Source organism: Lissotriton helveticus, chromosome 4_1 (assembly GCF_964261635.1).
Source record: "Lissotriton helveticus chromosome 4_1, aLisHel1.1, whole genome shotgun sequence".
In the NCBI taxonomy this organism is placed as follows: Eukaryota; Metazoa; Chordata; class Amphibia; order Caudata; family Salamandridae; genus Lissotriton; species Lissotriton helveticus.
This window is the reverse complement of record NC_136063.1, coordinates 4632716-4651918: the sequence shown is the minus strand read 5'-3', so window position 1 is coordinate 4651918 and position 19203 is coordinate 4632716. Positions and strand designations below refer to the sequence as shown.

Genomic DNA, 19203 nt, shown 5'->3' with positions numbered 1-19203 from the left:
CGAGAGTCGTGTGAACAAAAGGCAATTTATTTTACTCAGTCAGTACGTGCATTCTTAGTCTCATCAGATTGTAGAGAAAAGGAAGAGACGGGCGTGTTCAATAAAAGATGTTATTTATTGATCAGTCTCTTTTCTCATACAAGAGAAATGGATCGATATTATTGCAATACTTATAGTTAAGTAAAGTGCATACATTAAAAGCAGAAGTATAAAATAATACTGTAAAAACATTGATATGGTTTCTAAGCCATAAGATGGTTTAAAATGAATAAAATATATACATACACATTTACATTTGATTAATCGTACTCAACTGGTGTTTCTAGCTACGCCTACCCCGTGTACCTGACCTAAGCCTAATACGTGGGCGGGAATAGAAAGTTACAGTTTAAGTTAAGTTTGTTTTTGCCAAGTGACTGACTAAAGAATTCTCTGCGAGGGGTTATTCAGTTCTGTACCTGGAATCTAGGATGGATGAGGGATAGTATCTCTCGTCTCTGGTCTCGATATTCCAGGCTGCCTGCGAGGGCCACCCGGAAGAGCCGGAGCTGGATTTCTCGGCAGGAGAAATGGGCAGCTGCTCGTTCTCAGCGCGTCAAGAAGGCGGGGCTGCGCCAGCGGGGTCTGCTCTGCTCTGGGCTTCGGCAAGTCTGGCTGCTCCGTTCTCGTCACCACCGCTTGTGTTTGCATAGGGCAATATCGGTAATATTTATACCTTTAAGGTGCCGAGATTGACGTAAGGATGGACATAGATACGTCAATAAAGATGTCATATGACCAGGTCGTTAGCACATTCTTTTGCTGAAGTTCTCGGTGAAATCAAAACAATGGCCGCAGGGTTTTTCCCAGGTCTGTCATAGGTTTGATTTGTTTTGAGAACTCCGTATGCCTTATCAGGGGCTGGAGGAATATCGCTTGTCTAATTAGATGGCAAGCGTTATGACCTAATCAGATAACACGTTCCTGTGCCGTAGTGTGGCTTTATCAGATAACGGTTCCTGCATCATGGGGGTTTTCTGCCTCATGGGATGGCTGCTAGTTAACTTGTTAGTTTGTTAACCAGAATAGGGTCAGGAATAGGGGGATCGATACAGAACCTATAGGAATACATCACAATAGTATTCTTAAGGAATTATTGGCTCAGAAGGTGAAAATACACTGGGGATTTGCTACAAAGTATGCTAAACAACTTGCTGCGGTTCGATCAGAGGTGTACGAAGTAGGAGAAAACTCAGGGAAACATTTGGCCAAAAGGGCAAGGCAGAAAGCTGCTTTCTCTAGTATAGATAAAATAAATAATACTGCAGGGACTACAGTTAATAATATTACCGATATACTGGATGTGTTTTGTGAGTTCTATTCTAGATTATATACTGAGGATGCGGTGTGTGATTCAAGGGACAGGATAGGTCAATTTATTGACTCTGCTGTAATTGGCATATAAACAGTAGAGGAAAGGGAGAAGATGAATTTACCTATCACTTGGGAAGAAATCGAGTTATCGATCCTGTCCTTAGCATTCGGCAAAGCGGCGGGCCCTGATGCAATCCCTTTTTCAAATTTTTTCGCCATACTTTGAAACCTGAATTAGTGTCATTATTTCTTGCTGCAAGACAGGGCACTGCTCCTATGTCCTGGCAAGAATCAATAGTCACTGTATTTCTAAAGAAGGGCAAACCTCCTCTTTCTCCTTCTTCTTTCCGTCCCATTTCAATAATAAATGCGGATAGTAAAAATTTTCCAAGATTTTGGCTTCGCGCCTATCTACCGTTATTATTTCTTTAGTTTCCAAATACCAACATGGGTTTATCCCTGCACGTGACACTGCGGATCATATCCGGCGGCTAATTACTTTTCTAGACTGGTCCCAGGCAACCCGATCTAACATTGGACTGATCTTTTTGGATGCTGAAAAAGCTTTTGACCGGGTTGCCTGGGACCACTTATGGGACATATTGGCTGGAAAAGGATTCGGATCAGGTTTCTTAACCGCTTTAAAAACTATGTACGTGGCCCCGAAAGCTTGTGTTCGTATTAATGCTCAACTCTCTTCCTTTTTTTCAATCACCAGGGGAACTCGTCAAGGATGCCCCTGTTCACCTTTACTTTTCGCACTTTATATTGATCCCTTAATTAATCGTTTTATTTTGGAGGAAAAAATCAAACCTATTTATTTAGCCAATGTGAATCATCATGCATTAGCTAATGCTGATGATATTGTTATTACTACTATGGACGTTCAGACTGCGATACCGGCTCTTAATGACTTAGCCACAAAATTCGGATCTTTCTCTGGCTATAAACTTAATCTGGAGAAAACCCAAATTTTATGTTCTGGAGATAATCCTCCTACAAATATTTCCATTGCTACGGAGGTGACATACCTTGGAATTAAAATCTCACTGCCTATAGCAAATATACCTGAGTTAAACATGAACCCTGCAGTGACTAAAATCAATTCTATGCTGGAGCGTTTAGATCATCTGCATTTATCGTTGCATGGCAGAGTTAATATTTTAAAAATGCTACTTTTACCCAAGTTACTGTATATGTACCGTACAATACCTTTAGAATTTCCATCTGCAAGCTTTAAAACTTGGAAATGGCTACATCCAGATTTTTGTGGGGCTACAAGCGACATCGGAAAGCTCATAAAAAATTATTTTGAGAAAAGAATGTGGGGGGTGGAATGTCCCATGTATTTTGTGTTTTATTACCTAGCGGCAACACTTCAATACATCTCCCCACTGATAATTGGGGATAGAGCCTGTATTCCCTTCTGCCAAACACCTTCTTCTTTTGAAATGATCATGGGCGAAAAAGTTAACGCTTGCTTTCTTTTTTTTTTTTTTTTATTATTGGTGTTCACAGCAGAATTGCAATTCAGAATGACAAATTCAAGTATAAATAAATTACAATACATTATGACAATTTCATAAACAAAGAGAAAAGAAAAAGAGAAAAAATAAACATAGACAGACCAGTTTCTAGTATTACAACAAGATTCCATCAAAATTCATAAACATCTCATCTCATCTTGAATTACAATCTTAATTCTCATAATAGTCTCGTAAAGCTGTCCATATTTTTATACCCAGTCTTTTCTTTCTAACACCCTTAATAGAAAAAAGTCCCCACTCCAAATTATATAAACTAAGCATTTTTGCACACCATTGGTGAAACATAGGTGGGTGTTCCTGAAGCTATACATAGAAGTGCTACAGTCATTGCAAATAAAATAAAATACTGATGTTGATATAAAGGATCAACTGCTCTGTCCTTTGGTATTTTCCCCAGTAACATCATAGCCGGAGTGATAACTAGTGGCAGTCCAACTTCTCTAAATCAGTGATAAAATATTGAAGTTTAGGACAGCTAAAAAAAATATGAACACTTTCAGCATCATCAGCGCTACATCTAAAACACTTACCATCATTCCCTCCACCCCATTTCGCCATTCGGATCGGAGTGTAATATAAATCAAACAGTGTTTTGAAAAATTGTGCTTTTAGATTTGCCGACATTAATGCTTCCTTAGATAATAATAATAAATCATTTATATCTAGTTCTTGATCTTCCAATGTGTCCACCCATTTTTTCGTTACCTTATCTAAATCATCGCTCCGATCACTAAGTAAGAGTTGATAAAGTGTTCCAATTTTACCTAACCTCCTAATTGTTTCCACAACTTGATTTGGCAGAAACCTAGCCTTTTGATGAGATAAATAATCTCGGATTTGCATAAATTTAAAAAAATAACTACTAGGAAACGAAAACTGATCTTTTAACTCCTCAAAAGATTTACTAATTCCTTCCTCCTTATACATATCTCCTAACCATCTGACCCCTTTCCACTGCCATCTTAATGCCATATCATCAAGAAATATACCCGGTAGTAGTCTATGAGCATTCAGAGGCATGTAATAAGATATTTTCCCTATCGCTATGGTCTTGAGTGCTGACTTCCAAGCCTTAAACGCACCCATCACTACCTTAAAACAAGTTCGCTTATAATAGCTCCCATCAATCTCTTTAAACAATATTTGTTTTGCAACAGACCCTAGCTGTATTTCAAAAATGGTAGGGGCGAGAGCATTATCCTGCTCATTCTCCCCAGTTATCAAAAACCTCATCTTCAATAAAAAACAAGTTATATAATACAAAAAAAAATCAGGTACCCCCAACCCTCCCCTGGCATTTGGTAGAATCATATACTTCATTGCCCGTCTGGGTTTCCCTGGACTCCAAATAAATTTGCCACATCTTGACTGCAGAGCCTGTATCTTATCTTTTGCAATCTCTAGGGGTATAGACCTAAATAAATATAAGACCTTTGGAAGGACGTTCATTTTTATGACATTCGACCTGTGGAAAAGTAAATTTTGCCATGTTCTGTGTCCCTACGCCTCATCCATCATATGTTATGTGTGCATGATCAATATGCATATGTTATTCCCCATTCCTGATTAATGACGCAATTACAGTTGTGTCCACCTCTAGTATGTTAGTTTCCAGTCCTCGTGAATACTACGAATATCAGGCCTATGTAAGTAATGTTGCCACGTTTCTCAGTGTGCACGTTATTCAATTATAAAGTCCCCGTTTCCAGGCCTCAAAAAGGGCCCGGACCACAGATTCAGCTCCTGTCTCCTGAAAGCCTCGCTGAGGAGCGATACAGCCCCCACCTGTATCCTCGACCCTTCACTTACTTCCTGCCTTGCAGTGCCCGGTGCACCCCGGCTCTGCCTCTGAGTCTGCCAAAAGTATGTTATAGTTCCAGTTATCAGTTCAGTCCTCCTCCTCTGCATTCCTAAGCTACTGAACTGCATCAATAGTTTCCGTCATTGTCTAGCCTTCTCGTCTCCACGTTGGAGAAATACTGTATTTAATGGTCATTTAATATTCTTCACGCACTACATGTAGAATAATGCATGGTCCAGTCTTAGAATCAAGTTAGCTTTTCCCCTCATGACTTCTAGTTTATATCAACATGTTCCCTAAACAGTAGATACCAGATAGGGTTTAGGTACATGTCGCTCCGACCCTCCAGACTCTAGTCTCTGCTCCTAGCGCAGAGTTCGTAGCCCCCAGCTTCTCCTAGTAACACGTCATTGCCAGTTTTCGCGCACCATTAGGTTAGAGGTCCCGGCTCCTTAGGTAGCCCCCTCCAATGTTTCCGCCCATTCATGACATATTCTGTTACGTTTTGCACCACATGTCTATGTATACGCCCAGTTACACCTCTTTTTACTGTTATCTCTCGCGACTGCTACGCGTCACGCTTTTTACTCCACCTACTGTTACGCCCACTGCAATGTAATGCTATGTGTTTGCGCTATGTATATAAATCAATGTTTTGTTATTAAATGTTAGCGCGCTCATCCCAGACCAAGCCCCGGCAGCTGCTGGGCCCCAGTTGTCCTGCTGGGCCTCTTTTCCCCTGCTGGGCCCCAGTTGTCCTGCTGGGCCCTGTCATTCCGTTCCTATGCAGGTTGTCCTGATCCTGTCCTTATGCTGTAATAAACCTGCAGAAACTCCTACTACCTCGAATCTTGACTCTTATTTATTGAGCTATCTGTTATGCTATAAGTCTAGTCAAAAATAGGGTATTATTTATTTATTTACCACATAATGGCGCCCGAATAGGGACTTGCCCTTTCCCCACGCGTCGGTGAAGCCACGCCGACCCCCTGACCCTCTGCAGTCGTGACGGAACCATACTGGCCAAGTGCAGATATTTCTGCTTCAAGTATCCCTCAGGCCCACGGAGGAGACGGAGGAGGCGGTCCAGCATCCGAACGAGACGGTGGAGGAACGCGGCGAGTCCCGACCAGAGCCCAAGCCGAGAGTCCAAGGTCCGAGGTATCCGGAGGCCCACCCGTAACTAAAGTCCGAAGTCCGAAGTTCGTCGTCGTCGTCCAGTCCCGTCCGAGGCCTTCCGTTCCGTGCTGCCCGGTGAGTACCATTGCTGGGGTAGTGTCTAGACAGGGTCAGTCTAAATTGACTCCTGGTCCGTGGGTTGGTGGTACCCAAGCCCACAAACGAAGTGTTCACCTAGGTGGATACGGGTCTTGATGTGTTCCTTTATGGGACCGGTATGTTCCGTACTGTTACAGCAGTGCATCCAGTAACTCTAGTCTGTTCCGTTCTCGAGAATTCTGTTCTGTTTCTGCTTTCAGTATTTTCAGGTAGTATTCTGTTCGAACTGTTATGTTATGATATTGTTTAATGTATTTCCAATGTCGTGGTATGCCTGAATTGTTTTCCCAATTGTTATTGTTTTTCGTGTATTGTATTGTGTTCCGATTCAAGTTTAGAATGCCGCTCTTTTCCAAGTTACGTCAGTTAAAAACTAGAAAGGGTCTGCTGGAAGCAGCAGTTCCTGTTCCGCCTAGGGACAGTCCAGGTCACTTTATGTATCAGAAACATGGCATAAGCGCCATATTGTATCTAGATTTATGGGTAGAGTATACCAAACAGTTAGAAGAAAAGTATAGATGGCCCGTATCGGGTACATGGGATGCCGAATGTATCATGCGAGTAGAAGAAGCATTATGGAAAAAGAAAGCCAGACAGTCACAGAAAGATGCCATCGAGTTATGGCGTAAGGAAGCGCATAGAAGAACGGAAAAGGAAGTCAGAAAGTCAGAGTTAAGTAGAGAATCCCAAGAACGAGCCCAAGAAAGAGAATTAATCGAGGTAGGTGAACAAGTTAAAGTCGAACAGTCAGACAGACAGAAGCATGCCCTTATTAAGGGTATGTATCCTCTCCTTGCCGAAGGCTTGCCAAAAGCGACCCCAGAGGCACCCAGTAATTTCCCGCCACCATTAGTTCCGACCAAGCTACGTCACAAACCGACCGCAGCTGATATTTTTATTTCGTCCTACTTGGACGACACAGTTCCAGAATATGCAAACCCAGTTCGCGCTCCACCTGTCCCTGTAAATCAGGCACTTCCCGTTCCTTCACACACCGGAGTACCTGTTACGGTACCCCCGGGTCAGCCTGTCATACAAGTTCAGCCCACGTTACAATTACCGACCCTGCAAGCACGAAGAATGTCAGTCGACGATTCCAGTCTAGGGGCCGCAGGGGGAGGTCCTCCTCAAACCCCGCCGCCACACAAACGTTTATCAGCACTCGAATTACATGCTCAAGCATCACAGCGTACTCCTAAAAGTAATAAGTCTGTTACAGAAATCAGACAAGCCCTTGCCGAATGTGTCTATGATCCAGTCTCAGGCGAATATACTATGGTTTTATATTCCGTACGCATAAGAAGGGTGACCGAGTATCTAGTCACCTTACCGAATATGAAAGAAGATCTAGACAGAATATATCGTTTCATCCGTACAGGGGATGATCCAGAAAGCATTGGCGAAATTATGTCTCAAAGGAAAGCCGAGATTCAGCTCATGATATTAAAGTTCCTGATCAATTGTTTAATAAGAGAACAAGATTACCCGTCTAAAGATCCCGCCGAAATGAGAATCCTAACAAGGTGGAGTGATAATATAGCCGAGGGTAAGCACAAGACCATTAGTGCCATGGAAAGTATGTACAAGAAAATTCGTAAAGAAATAATAAGGTTACACGAACAGCGTAAAGCAGCACAAGTAAGCGAGAAAGAAAGTATCTCTGATCCTGAAGAGGAAGACGAGAATCCCGCCAGAATAGCGTATGTAGGAAAATCCAGATTTTCAGATCGCCATTTACGTCCAGAACCTAAGTCTATTTTTCCTCATCCAGCACCAGAACGAGGTTCTCTAGAACAAGTATTTCAAGCTACCGATCACATTCTGAAATCACGAGTCGGATATAGCGAATTAAGTACCATGCACGAACAAGAACTAGCCCGATCAGCAGTCCGATGGATTACTGATTCTACCACTTTTCCAGACGAAATAGTGGCACAAATGTTTCTGAAACTGCCCCCAGCCGAGCAACGACTGGTGGGTATGTATATGATCCAGCACCTCATTACCCTGTATGAGGGTCAACATTCTGATCCAGGCCCGTTGCACGATATCCTGAACGAGTTACTCCAGTATAGATGGAGAGGTCTAGGTACCGATTTAATAAGTGTCATTCTAGAACAGCGCCACAAGTATAGAACGTTCCTGAACCCGCATTTTGTTCATGTCTCACCCCCAGAAAGTAAACCATTCTACATAGACAGACAGAATCCGCTACGAGAAGTCCACCCAGTCCAAGGGGCGGGTGGCGTAATGCAACGAGTGTTTGTATACACTCCGATATCAAAGATGGAACTTCTTGAAATGAAGAAATTAATTCCCTGTCACGACAAAGATCCAGCAGGGTTCCATAGAGAATTAAAAGACATGCTCCGTATGGGAGAATACACGTACCCAGATATAATTAAAATGTTAAAGGTCCTGTTACCCGCAGGGGTGTATGAAAAGTTAAAGGAAAAAGAATGGGAGGTGGGAGAGAAAAAGATCGATTGGGCAGCTCTAGAAGCTGAAGACAAGGCACGAGTACCAGGTACCGGTCTTGGAGATAAATGTAAAGAATTACCAGAATTATTGATTCAAGTTTTACCCAGATTATTGACAACTAGGAAAGAAGACTGGGATGCAATCTCAGCCTGTAAACAGAAACAAGATGAGGATATTAGTGATTTTTATTCTAGATTTGAGAAATGTTTCAGTATTAACAGTGGTCTCAAGACAAGTAGTGAGTCATACCCTCATCTTTTCGTTACCAAATTAGTCGAGAATTCAAGTCCACAAATTAAAAACCGAGTTTTGAAAGTCGAAAGCACCTGGCAAGCAAATACTCCGTCCCAGATGCTCCAGATGCTCCAGTATCACCAGAATAGAATCAGAGAAGAGCAAGAACACGAAAGAAAACGTATGAAAGACACGAAAATGAAAGTGCTAGTTGCACAATCTATTCCTCAAGACAGTCAGAAGAGAGGTCCGAATCAAGCCAGTCATCCTGCGGCTCCCGTTAAAGGGAACTGCAATTATTGTAAACAGCCAGGTCATTTTATAAACGAGTGTGCAGTTCTGAAACACAACATAGCTACTGGTAAGACTAAAGAAAGACCACGTCCGCCGAGACAAGAACAAGTTTCACAGACTCCTCAGTCACAGAATGCACCACAGACAGTTACAGTACCGCAGCCTATTGCTGCAACACAGCACGTTACATCGCAGATGTACCAGTATGCACAGTCTGAGTATCCAGAGTATCAGTCATATTCATGAAACAGCCTAGAGAGGGAGGTAGGCTTGCCTCTCATCGAGATACCTGTAGACCAAGAAGGTCCCTATGTTCATAGTCAAGTATTAGGGAAAGACAGAAAGTTTTTGATCGATACAGGGGCAAGTAGGACCACAATTAGTCACGCCGAAGTTCCAGGGGCTCCGCTCTCAGGCTCAAGAAATGTTTCCCTTGGATTTTCAGGAAAACCCATAGTTAATGAAATATCTAAGCCAGTTACTCTAGAAGTAGGTCCATTGTCCCGTACTACTGATCTGTTACTTACTAAGTCATGTCCAGAAAATCTATTAGGTATTAAGACACTGAAAGAATTAGGTGCAGTTATTTGCTGTTCCCCAGAGGGAATACGTCTGTTCCTACGTGACTTTAAGGGTCACTATGTATTACGAGATTTTGATTCAAGATTGTCTAATGTTCCACAGCATTTATGGGCGCAAGGTCCAACTGATGTAGGTTACATGCAAATCACACCCTATCGTGTGACTCTCAAACCAGGTGTAGTGTTACCACGAATCAGGCAGTACAGATTGCCACCTGAGGCTGTAGCAGCCTTATCCAAAATTATTGACGAGCTCATGGCTCAAGGAGTAGTTGTAGAAACTGACTCCAATGTATGCAATTCTCCGATCATTCCAGTCATGAAACGTACTGATCCGAATGCACCCCCAGTATATCGATTAGTGATTGATTTGCGAGAGCTTAATAAATGTATTATTCCTCAATACCCAGTTGTCCCAGACATTTCTTCCCTGTTAACAGCCATTGATTCCGAAGCCATGTTTTTCACTGTTATTGACCTCAAGAATGCATTTTTTAGTGTTCCAATTCATCCAGACAGCCAGTTTCTTTTCGGATTTTGTTTAAATGGAAGGAGCTATATGTTTACACGCGCTCCTCAAGGTTTCACAGAAAGCCCTAGTATTTACAGTCAAGCACTCAAGAGACAACTAGACAACATTCACATGCCAACTGACACTGCCCTGCTCCAGTATGTCGATGATCTACTGATCACAGCCCGTTCTGAACGTGCTTGCGAGCGAGCATCACTTACAGTTCTGTATTTTCTAGCCGAGATGGGGCACAAGGTGTCACCTTCGAAGCTTCAATTCTGTGTCCAGCAAGTGGTATACTTAGGACACTTGCTGTCCAAGAGGGGTAGGCAGTTGACACCCGACCGTATCCAGTTAATAGCGAGTCTTCCCCAGCCCAGAACCCAGAAGGAGGTACGTGCCTTTATCGGCCTTACTTCTTATTGTAGACAATGGATTCCCCAGTATGCATTCCTAGCCAAGCCACTGATACAGTTAACGACACAGGAGGCAGCCGTATCGACTGTCCTCCCTTGGACATCTGACCATACACTTAGTTTCAACGAGTTAAAGAAAGCCCTATGTCAAGCTCCAGTTCTAGCTACACCGAACTACAGTAAGCCTTTTACACTTTTCGTTACTGAACGCGAAGGTACAGCATTATCTGTCCTCACACAAAATCAAGCAGGTCAATACAAGCCCTGTGCTTATTTTTCGAGCACATTAGATCCAGTCGCCCAGGCGTTGCCTGCGTGCCTCAAGTCAGTTGCAGCCACAGCACTAGCTATCAGACAAAGTGATTCTATAGTTCTAGGACATTCCCTGACAGTACAAGTTCCACATCCAGTAGAAGTTCTTTTAAACCGAACACAAACTCAGCACTTGACAATTGCACGTTTAACAGGTTATGAATTGACACTGTTCCAGCCACACATAGAAATTAGACGCTGCAACGTTCTGAATCCTGCTACACTGTTACCATCAGTTAGTTCAAATCCAGACACACATGATTGTGTGGAAGTAGTTAACATTACGACAAAGCCAAGACAAGACCTGACAGACATTCCGTTACCAGATCCTGACCTGACACTTTATGTGGATGGTTCATGTATGAGAACTAGTACAGGAGAACTAGTCGCCGCGTATGCAGTGACTACTGACACTGAAGTTATTGAAACACACCGTATTGATACCCTGTCTGCTCAAGCAGCAGAGCTAGTCGCTCTGACACAAGCCTGTATACATGCCAAGAACCTGAAGGTTAATGTTTACACAGATTCACGTTACGCATTCGGAGTTGTACACGACTTCGGAGTGCTCTGGCAGGAGAGAGGTTTTATGACTTCTCATGGAACCAAGATTCAGCATGGTCTCCTTATTCAAGCCCTGTTAGATGCCATACATTTACCGACATCTATTGCTATCATGAAGTGCAAAGCACATACGAAAGTCACTGACATTATTTCCCAAGGTAATGATCTAGCAGACCGCACAGCCAAGCTTACAGCACAGACTCCAGACATTCCAGTTAATCTGACACATACTCCAGATCCGATTACATGCATGACAGTTAAGGACCCTACACAAGATGTCATAGATATACAGTTACATGCTACCCCTGATGAAATCAAGAAATGGTCTGTACAAGGAGGGGTCCAGACAGATCAAGGATGGTTAACGAAGGGTAGAGCCACATGGTTTCTCCCCGATTCTATGGTTCAAGTTATTATCAATACCGCACATAGTCCAGCACATTTAGGAGAAAAAGCTATGTTAGACAGTATCCAGAACATTTGGTTCAACAAGCATTTACGAGCTGCAGCCAAGCAGAAAGTCCGTACCTGTATGATATGTTGTCAGTTTAATCCAGGTAAAAGTGTCCCGGTGGAACAAGGTGGTTTCCAGCCCCCTGACCACCCTTTTGAGGTCCTCCAGATGGATTATATTCAAATGGAGCGATGTCGAGGTTTCAAGTATGTCCTTGTTGTTGTATGCGCCTTGTCCAGATGGACAGAAGCATATCCAGTCCCAGATTACACAGCCGCGACCACTGCCAAGCAGTTGGTTCGTGAATTCTTCCCTAGATACGGACTCCCTAGAGTCGTATATTCTGATAACGGCCAGCCATTCTCATCTGAACTCATGAAACATGTTTCCCTTTTGTTAGGGTACCAGTGGAAGTTCCATTGTGTACGCCATCCAGAAGCAGCTGGACTAGTCGAAAGGCATAATCAGACTCTGAAAATCCGTATAGCAAAAGTCTGTAAGGACAAAGGTGTGGACTGGTTAATAGCTCTGCCAGTCGCTTTATTTTACATGCGTATGGTCGCACATTCCAGATCAGGTCTGTCCCCGTATGAGGTCGTTTTCGGCCGCCCCCCTAACATGTGGGGTACTCCTAGACCCCGAAGTATTACCGATGTTTCATGTAATATGCTGACAGATTACCTAGCTTCCTTGATGTCTGCCCTCAACTCATGTCGTTCACAGGTTGCCGCCGCATTTCCAGACAATACCGAGGTGGCACCGCACGAGATCGTTCCAGGATCCCTTGTGATGATCAGAAATTTCGACAGATCAAGTCCGCTGGAACCACGTTGGAAGGAGCCACGTCAGGTCCTCTTGACCACCCGGACTGCCGTCAAGTTGGAAGGCAGGAAGGGGTGGGTCCACCTTTCTCATGTAAAACTTTTCAAAGGACCGAAACCAGTCTTTAAAAACATTTCCAAGAACATTTCCCAGGATTTGAAGGACTGCCAGAACATTGTTTTAAAGGACTGTCCCGCACAAGACTTTATTACAACCCCTCCCTTGTTAGAGAAAACTCCGCAACAAGAGTATAAGTTAAAGCTCAGGTCTAATAAGTCAGCCAGTTTGATTGTATAAGTCCTCCCCTAGGTGAAACGGTTAGACTGTTTCTGACATGTATAAAATAGACCCCCATAGTGAGAGAGTCAGTCAAAGCTCAATCAAATGTATCGTTTTTCTGAGTTTCGTATTATTCATCAGCATAATGATTTCCTGCACCAGCTATGCTTTCTATCTGTGTTTTTCAGTTCCTCATGTAAATATGTCTGCTCATGCTACAGTAGAGCACACGTTTAGTGATCTGCCTCCTCACGAATATTCATACCGCCTCGCTATGCGTAATAACACATTTATCCGTATGTTACATTATTCACACCAGACCAGCAATGCCACTAATTGTTGGGTGTGTGGTCGACTCCCCCCTTTTCAGACACCGAAGGGAGTTCTGCCACTCTTTCCTTATCCATTCTCACACAATGGTTCGTGTGGAGCATGGTCCACGTTAACGTCATCCTCAACAGATATGTCTTTTCTTAACAGTACATGTTTCCCAGACAAGCAAGGTTTCCCCCACAGAACAGGTTTAGATTTAGAAAATGAAGTATATAATTTAGGAAATTATTCGTCGAATTTCATGGTTCTGAATGTTCAGTCTGATACTACTCCAGACTCACCCGCTATTTCAGTACTACCAGTCAAAGGCGAATTATGTGTCCGTAGTTATGGTTCTGTACACATAGGTCATAGTGAATGTACTACTGTTATCCAGTATAGTGACAGTGGGAAATCTATTTTCAAAGCTTCACGTCATTCTTATTTTATTTGTGGTCAAACTGCATATGTCCGTCTGCCCCTCGATTGGGAGGGAACCTGTTACATTGCTTTCCTACTGCCACCTGTTTTTCTAGCCCCACCTGACTATCATAGGAATTCTTTCTTAGTACACACTAGACACAAGAGAAATCTCCCGATTGTCGATTATACTGAAACCGCCGCAGAGCAATTCATTGATATTGATAAAGGTGTTTTCCCTTATTTAGGCACAGTTGTAAATAGTAAGCTTATTCGTAGGTTAACAAGAACCCTTGAAGCAGTAGTAGATGAGACTGCCTCCGCTCTAGGTAACTTAACTGAAGAACAATCCTTTATGAGAATTGTCGTTTTACAGAATCGTCTCGTCCTTGACGTCATACTGGCCGATAGGGGCGGGGCCTGTAGAATTCTCGGATCCAGTTGTTGTATTTTCATTCCAAATAACGCGCCGTCTGTTTATTCAGCTATAACCAGACTCCATAAAATTGCCCATCTGTTACACCAAGACCCAGGCACCTGGACATGGTCCGGTTGGTTCTGGAATATAATTTCCGCATGGGGATGGAAAGTCCTGTCCTTTTTAGGTATTGCAGTAGCGATCATATTTAGCTGCTGCCTCTGTATACAATGTGGCCCTGCGATTTGCAGCATGTGTGCTACCTCTTGTATCCCCAGTCCCAAGCCCCGTTCTAAATCTCGTTCCAAGACAATTCGAGACGAGCAAATGGTACTGTATGAAATGATAGACGGTATCATGAATATTGATGTTTCCTGATGGAAACGTAGTGACAAGGAGGGAATGTGGAAAAGTAAATTTTGCCATGTTCTGTGTCCCTACGCCTCATCCATCATATGTTATGTGTGCATGATCAATATGCATATGTTATTCCCCATTCCTGATTAATGACGCAATTACAGTTGTGTCCACCTCTAGTATGTTAGTTTCCAGTCCTCGTGAATACTACGAATATCAGGCCTATGTAAGTAATGTTGCCACGTTTCTCAGTGTGCACGTTATTCAATTATAAAGTCCCCGTTTCCAGGCCTCAAAAAGGGCCCGGACCACAGATTCAGCTCCTGTCTCCTGAAAGCCTCGCTGAGGAGCGATACAGCCCCCACCTGTATCCTCGACCCTTCACTTACTTCCTGCCTTGCAGTGCCCGGTGCACCCCGGCTCTGCCTCTGAGTCTGCCAAAAGTATGTTATAGTTCCAGTTATCAGTTCAGTCCTCCTCCTCTGCATTCCTAAGCTACTGAACTGCATCAATAGTTTCCGTCATTGTCTAGCCTTCTCGTCTCCACGTTGGAGAAATACTGTATTTAATGGTCATTTAATATTCTTCACGCACTACATGTAGAATAATGCATGGTCCAGTCTTAGAATCAAGTTAGCTTTTCCCCTCATGACTTCTAGTTTATATCAACATGTTCCCTAAACAGTAGATACCAGATAGGGTTTAGGTACATGTCGCTCCGACCCTCCAGACTCTAGTCTCTGCTCCTAGCGCAGAGTTCGTAGCCCCCAGCTTCTCCTAGTAACACGTCATTGCCAGTTTTCGCGCACCATTAGGTTAGAGGTCCCGGCTCCTTAGGTAGCCCCCTCCAATGTTTCCGCCCATTCATGACATATTCTGTTACGTTTTGCACCACATGTCTATGTATACGCCCAGTTACACCTCTTTTTACTGTTATCTCTCGCGACTGCTACGCGTCACGCTTTTTACTCCACCTACTGTTACGCCCACTGCAATGTAATGCTATGTGTTTGCGCTATGTATATAAATCAATGTTTTGTTATTAAATGTTAGCGCGCTCATCCCAGACCAAGCCCCGGCAGCTGCTGGGCCCCAGTTGTCCTGCTGGGCCTCTTTTCCCCTGCTGGGCCCCAGTTGTCCTGCTGGGCCCTGTCATTCCGTTCCTATGCAGGTTGTCCTGATCCTGTCCTTATGCTGTAATAAACCTGCAGAAACTCCTACTACCTCGAATCTTGACTCTTATTTATTGAGCTATCTGTTATGCTATAAGTCTAGTCAAAAATAGGGTATTATTTATATATTTACCACAGACCTTCCGATAATAGTTAAATATAATCGTTCCCACTTATCCAGGGAATTCCTGATTTTAGTCATCAATGTTGTCCAATTAGCCTCAACTAATTCTGTCATATTAGCCTGAAATTGAATACCTAAGTATGTGGCCTCCTTCACCACTCTGCTGTCTTGCGATACTACAGACTCAGAGCACAAGATCTGAGTTTTTTGCACGTTTAATTTATATCCTGCTACGCGCCCAAACTCACTAGCCAGCCTCTCAATTTCTTTGATAGCGGTGCCTAGGTTTGTCGTTATCACCGCAATGTCATCCGCATAAGCTAACACCTCTCGTTTCGACCATGGAATGTGAGTTTCCTGTACACAGAGTATATGTGGTGATATATACCTAAGCTCCGCTGCTACCTTCTGTCGCTTTATAACATTATTCAATCCAGAAACATTTAAGGAACATATCCGTAAACCTTTTATTGCCATTTTTACTTATAGTAGAAAAAAAATGAAAAATGATAAAGGCAAACATATGTATGCAGGAACTACTTCAAAGATCATTTTTATCCTAAATTCAGAAAATAGGTCAGATAAATCCCAATTCAGACTGAAAACAGTAATTAAAAGACATTTTTTACGCAATCTGCTGTCAACATTTTTCCCCCTTTTTTCGACACCCCCCTCGTGCATCCCCCCAACCCCTGCTCTTCCTATACCAACCCCCCCGTGAACCCGCCCCCCTACCCAGCACCGAACCCCCCAGCCTGTATTCCCTTCTGCCAAACACCTTCTACTTTTGAAATGATCATGGGCGAAAAAGTTAAAGCTTGCTTTCTTAAAGTGATCGAACCTAGCTATCACAAGAAAATCAAATTTAAGATGCTAAAGGCAGCTTTTGGTGTGTGGCAAAAAGGTTCGGTGCATTTGGGATTAAGCAAATTAAATGCCTATACAGCGATTGCTGCTCCCGGTCTTCTACCAGATATGATTTTCTGTGACTTAATAACTATCAGAGGGGAACAGAAAGGAATACGCTATTTGGGTGATTTATATATTAAGGGCCAACTTGCCTCGTTTCAGGAACTTCAGGATAAGTTTTTGTTAACTAAAAACGATTTTTTTTTTAAATCTTCAGATTCGCAGTTTTTTGCAAAGCTCCTCTTCTATCTCTGATGTTAGTATGAACAAAGTCCCCCTTATGGAACACTTGTATAGAAAAACTCCGATAGGAATCTTTTATTTGTGTTTGATACAGGAATTTGGAGATGACTTAGAGCACTGTCAATCGAAATGGGTTAGCAAATTAGGTATCCAGGATATTGATGTTCTAGAATCTGTTAAATTAGCGTCCGAAATCTTAATTACCGGGATGATGAAATCCCAACATTTTATGTGTATTCACGACCTTTACTACATCCCTAGCAAAGTGGTTAAATGGAGTACGACGGTGGGAACGAAATGTAACCGCTGTGGTTTGTATGCAGCTAACGACATTCATATGTTCTTCCAATGTCCTAAGCTTGGGGATTTTTTTCATCAAATTGAAATGTTTTTTTCTTCTGTTCTTAATTGTGATATCAGGGTAACTGCAGAGCTGTTGTTAATAGGTATAGATTCTAGCACTTCAAGATCTAAACCACTAACTTGTTTTCTCTTCATATGTATGGCAGTGGTCAGAGCATGCATTACTAGGGAGTGGATTAACTCTGAACCTCCTTCTTTTTTTACTTGGCGAGAAACATTATTGTTCATGTACAATATGGAGTCTGCTATTTATCAGTCTAAGGGTGCTAAAAAAAGGGCTTTGGGAAAGAAAATATGGGCTCCAATTGCGGAATGGATTTAACTTCCTTTGTTTTCTTGAGTCTGTATGTAATCTTTTATTTATGTTTTGAATTGCTTATCTTTTTTTTTTCTTCCACCGCTGTATTTCCTTGCATAAAATAATAAAACTTAAAAAATAAAAAATAAATATAAAAATAGCATTCCAAGCTGGTGAATCACTTACAATATGGTGAGCATTTACTGTAAGTGCCTCAGAATCTTGGAAGTGGTCAATGCGCTTCCCTTCATCACATGTCTTGTTTTTGTAATTCCTTCTCTTTGGGCCTCACTTCTGTAGGCGCCTTACTGCAGGGCCATGAATCACTATATAAATGATACATAAGGAGTAGCTATGTACTCCCCAAACCATAAAGCACATTAGGAATCTCAAGCTGATTAAAATGAACTTATGAATACAAGTACTATTCAATGGCTTATACAATGCTGTTTATTCCTTCTTATGATGCTTATTACACCACAGTCTTACAACATTCTGCTGTGACATGCTGAGGTATGGTGCTGTCTGCAGCTGTAATATTCAGTCTGCTGCAGCATGGTTCAGTCTGCTGTGGTGTGGGTCGCAATGCTAGGATGTGTTTCAGTCTGCTCTGGTATGGTTTACTCTGCTGTGGCACTATTCAATCAATCAATCATTCAATCAGGTTTATAAGTGCGCTACTAACCCGTGAGGGTCTCAAGGCGTTGGGGGGGACAGCTCTGGATCAGTCAAAGAGCCAGGTCTTTAGATCCTTCCTGAACGTGTGCAGGGTCAGGGAGCGCCAGATGTTCAGCGGGAGTTCGTTCCAGTTCTTTGCCGTGATGTAGGAGAAAGGTCTTCTGCCTGTTCTGTTCCTGCAGATGCGGGGGACCTCTGCCAGGGTGAGGTCGGCGGAACTGAGGTTCCTCTTGGGGACGTGGAAGGATACTCTCTCGTTGAGGTATTTGGGTCCGATGTTGTTGAGGGATTTGTAGGCGTGGGTGAGGAGTTTGAAGGGAGCCAGTGGACGTCTCGTAGGTGTTGGGTCATGTGTTCATGAAGCGGTGTCCCGAGGACGAGTCTGGCTGCGGCATTCAGGATGGTCTCTGGCGGCGGCGTTCTGGATGGAGTATTCAATCTGCCATGGCATGGTTTAGTTTGCAGTGGTTTGGTCCAGTCTGCTGTGGCATTATTCACCCTGCTGACGTGTCGTCCAATCTAAAATGACATGGTTCAGTCTGCAGTAGTGTTGTCAATCAATCAGGATTTATACATTAAGGTTAATCTCCGATAGAGTATCCAGGCGCTTGCAGGTCCCAGAGGTTTATTCTAACATCCGGGTCTTGAGGGCCATTCAGAATTCTGGAAGTGAGGTGAGGGTCTGGAGGTGTGTGTGGAGGCTGTTTCAGGTCTTTGCTGCAATGTGAGAGAAGGCCCATTCTTCACTTCTGATTCAGTCGATACGAGGAGTATGGATAAGTGAAAAAGAGGTGGTGCGTAGACTTCTTGATGGCTGATGGAAGTTCAGGTTAATGCATTCCTGGTCCATGGTTGTGTAGAGAATTGTGTGAGTGGGTCGCCAGCTTAAATTGGCATCTCTTCTGTATGGGGAGCCAGTGGAGGTGCCTGAGGTCGAGTGTAATGTGGGTTTGTGCGAGGATGAGTCTGGCTGCTGGATTCT

At 43.1% G+C, this 19203-nt stretch overlaps 1 protein-coding gene across 1 annotated transcript in view; it reads left to right on the top strand.

Annotated features, from left to right (window-relative positions):
* Positions 1-19203, top strand: part of LOC144826870 (vomeronasal type-2 receptor 26-like) — a 152599-nt gene that overhangs the window by 13293 nt on the left and 120103 nt on the right. The window lies entirely within an intron of this gene.